This window comes from Polypterus senegalus, chromosome 8, assembly GCF_016835505.1.
Source record: "Polypterus senegalus isolate Bchr_013 chromosome 8, ASM1683550v1, whole genome shotgun sequence".
NCBI classification, from domain to species: domain Eukaryota; kingdom Metazoa; phylum Chordata; class Cladistia; order Polypteriformes; family Polypteridae; genus Polypterus; species Polypterus senegalus.
The window spans coordinates 85290561-85294896 of NC_053161.1; positions in this window are offsets into that span (position 1 = coordinate 85290561).

The following is a 4336-nucleotide window of genomic DNA, read 5'->3' on the forward strand; positions in this document are numbered from 1 at the left end:
CGGATGCCTGAGGAGCTCATAACAGTGACAAAACAATTACATTGACAATCATGTTACGTTATTTTTAAAATGTTTCCTTAACTTTTTCATTACCTCTTTAACACACTACCTCTCTGTTGCGAAGCGCGGGTATTTTGCTAGTTCTGTACATATTGTAAATAAACGTATGTTGGGTGATCTAACAATGTCTGCCTGTCTGTGTCCGGGCCAGTTTCCACAGTCCATTTTCCCAAACAATAAAACTTTTGGTGTTGCTTAGTACTACTGGCATGTCTTCCTTTCCCAGGCTGTAAACCAATTTAGCAACTTGTTGTCCCAAATGCCCAGGTTATAAACTAATCGATAGTCTTAGGCACAAGCATATCTTCCTTTCTTTGTTGGAACAGCTGTTTTAAAAGTGAGGTACAATCAGGAAGAGGATCTGCTTTGATATGTCCTGTATTAAGTTCATCTGTTGTTGTGTTGAGCAAAATATAATGAAAATACACAACAAAATTTACAGATTTTGTACCCCAAAACACTGTATTTTGTTGTTTTGCAATATATTACAACTTAACCTTGGTTATTACAATTGTAACGTTTGAATTTATGTATATTTGAATTTTGCATTATTTATTTACATTAACTTTATAAATTAATTGCATTTGATTTAGTAGCAAGTTTGACAAGGGGATTTTTGGGTGGTCTGGGAATTTCACAACATACAATGCTACCCTGTTATTCACTGATTTTTTCATTCAAGAAAAAAAATGAAAATTAAACAAAAGACCCCAAAAATAAATGTTTAAATCACATGTGGGTGATGGGTTGCTACGTATATACTTTCTGTGCAGCCTTTGATGACATCAATTAAGAACACAAAAAGAACAGATATTAACATAAGGTAGGTGTAGGTAATCTGAATTTCTCACATTCAGGAGTTTAATGACTCTTTTGTATTGATCGCTAATCAGAAGTATAATATAGTATACACTTTGAGCATTATGGAGTCACTTTTGAACACTCCTCTGTTACTGCGTGGCAAGATCATTGGGTGAGATGTTATGATACCCACTGTGACCAGTTGGGGACAATGAAGCACCCCAAACACCAGATACAACCTCATAAACATAAGTCCTGGTACAATAGAAGGGTTTAGACAGAGTTACAGATAAACAGTGTGGACTATGGCCGGCAGCTTATCCTAGCCAATACCACCAAGCTGACAGAGGGAGCCCTCCCTGCGATGTGGAGATGCCCCGAATACCAGCAGGACATTGTGGACTATGGAGTTTTAATGCACAGCCCTGCTGGATAACATCAGTGCTGCCAGGGGACGCTGCAGGGAGGCACAGAGATGTTTATTTTCCATACAGCCCAGAAGTACGTCCCATTCACATGGACAGAGGAAATGACGTACTTCCAAGTTGAAGAAAAGGAGTTTTCACCTGACCTGGAAGTGCTGGATAATCACATGGACTGAGGGATCAGAAGCACTTCTGGGTCATGAACTATAAAGAACTGTGGGAGATCCCAGACAGGCGAGCTGAGTCGGATGGCAGGGTGACAACACGTCTGGGTGTGGAGGTTTGATTATTGTATTTATTATTAGTGTATTGTATGAGTATTGTGGAGTGGAGAGTGCTTTGTGCACATTATTATTGTCTGAAAATAAATATTCGGACTTTTATCTGGTGTCTGGCGTCTGGTCCGAGGGTTCAATGGGATGACAGCGCCCCTATCTGTCACAACAGATAGATGTTCATTTCTCCCCAGGGGGAAATTTTGCATTTTATTTTGATAAATACCTTACAAAGAAGGCTTTTAAATCACAAATAGCACAATTCTAATGCAGTTTTTCTCCTTATCTTTTCCTCTCTCTCCTTCCACTCCTCCAGGCGAGTTTTGTCCTTCTTGTGCCCATCTCCAATTCACCTGAATGATGTTGAGTGGTTTCTTTTATGTTGAATAAGGGAGTATTTCTGCTGCTAGGGCATAGCCCTATGGAAGTACTTCTGAGTCAATCAGATCTCCCATGAATTACAGATGATGAATCCCTTGTAGGTCCTTATGGGAATATTATTCCCAGCATGCCTTGTGGGTGTCTGTACAGGTAGCATTGACCAGGGAGGCTGCCAGCTAGCATGTTACACCACATAACCTGACCTTCTTAAGAAAAATGTGATCAGTATCAATATTCAATTGATTATCTTGTATCTTATGATTAGTGGATGGCATTACTTATACTAATCTATTAAAAACACAATAATGTCTTGCTACCAGTACTTTACAGCTAATGAACAATGCCCCCTAATGTTTCTTCTTTGAGGAGAAATGAAATATACTGGATAGCATTCTTGCATTAACCTGACCAGTCTATCCTCCTCCTATTCATCTGTCCACAAACATTTTTAGCCATGCCAGCAAAAGCATACACATGGAGTCAGTATCTGAACTAAAATGCAATGGCAGCCAAAACACAAACACAGCTCACATAACTTCTCACACCTGACAAAGTCAACTAACTGTGCTCTGTTTTTGTCAGAAAAATCATTGGGAGCCTGTAAGCCACTTGAATTGTGTCACAACAAATCTCATACCTTATGAGCAGCAACTTTATGACCTTCAATAACATTCTTATAATGTTCTCCTGATTTAAGAAAATGCTCAGGAGCTTGCAAGTCGGCTAAAGTACTGTAGTATATTCTTCCCTTTAGTAGGTGCTTGCAAGAAAAATAAACAAAAGAAATCTATAAGTACAGCTACATTTCAAAATGTTCTTGACATTGCTGAAGTTTACTTAGCAAAGATGAAGTACAGTATAGTACAATGGATTCATAAAGTATTCAGACCCCTTCGTTTTTATCACATTTTACTATGTTGCAGCCTTGTGCTAAAATCATTTCAATTATTTTTTCCCACATCAGGCAACACTCAGTACCCCATAATGACATGGAGAAAACAGGATTTTAGACTTTTTTGCAAATGTATTAAAATAAAAAACTGAATTATCACATTGACACAAATGTTCAGAACCTTTACTCAGTATTTCATCGAATAAGGCTCTTTTCACAGTGATTAGAGCTTGATTATTCTTGGGTATAACACAACAGGCATTGCATATTTAGATATGGGGATTTTTTTTTGCATTTTTTCTGTGCAGATCTTCTGAAGCTCTGTCAGGTTAGATGGACACCTACATACTGTATGTCTGCATAAGACTGCAACATAGCAAAGTATAAAAAAAGTGAACTGTATATCTGTATATCCACTGTGTATATATATATATATTGTGGCGGACAGCCGGGTCCCATGCCCGGTCGGGACGCCCCTGCTGCATATGTTCCGGGGGAGCCACCATGGACAGCTCAGTACCTCCCCCGGGACGCTAGGTGGTAGCCTCCCTGGCCAATGTTCATTTCCCACTCTCCCATGTGGCTCCATGGGACATGGAGTCCTCTACAGCCTGGTTGGGAGATGGGGTGGCCACTAGGGGGCGCTGCCAAGACTCAAGAGCCTGGCTGGATGAATCTTCAGCCCCACCCAGAGGTGCAATTAGGACCAGGTGGTCAAGCACCTGTAACACTTCCGGGTGGGGTATAAAACGAGCCAGCCTCCGCCACTGAGGAGACAGAATCGGGAGGAAGAGGACGTGGTTGCCTGGGAGGAGTGGTGGTGCCAGGAAGAGTTGTTGTGTGGGATTAAAGTGCTTGGGACTTTGTATTGCCTTTGGGTCACGGGGAAGGCGTGCGCCCACGGGTGAAGAAAAAATAAAAAGCCTGTGTGTTTTGTACACGTGCCTCTGCGTAGTCTGTGCCGGGTCGGGTGCTATATAGCGCCTTTTACAATATATATACTAGACATTAAGCCCGTTACAATAACGGGTGCTAGAACAGTAGTGCATAAACATTAGTAGGAACAGTCTATATTAAATGGCAAGGGACCTTGTGTGTGGCTGTAATATGCATCCCTGTATTGTGTGCCTTTAATTTTCTCTCGCAGTAATACTGGTTAGTATTTCCATAAAATGCCTGTAATTTTCTCTGACAGTAATACAGTGGAACCTCGGTTCACGACCATAATTCGTTCCAAAACCCTGGTCAAAACTCGATTTGGTTGTGAACTGAAGTAATTTTCCCCCATACGATTGTATGTAAATACAATTAATCCGTTCCAGACTGTACGAACTGTATGTAAATATATACTTTTTTAAGTTTTTAAGCACAAATAAAGTTAATTAAACCATAGAATGCACAGCATAATAGTAAACTAAATGTAAAAACATTGAATAACACTGAGAAAACCTTGAACAACAGAGAAAAGTACCACTGCAAGAGTTCGCGCTATAGCACTACAA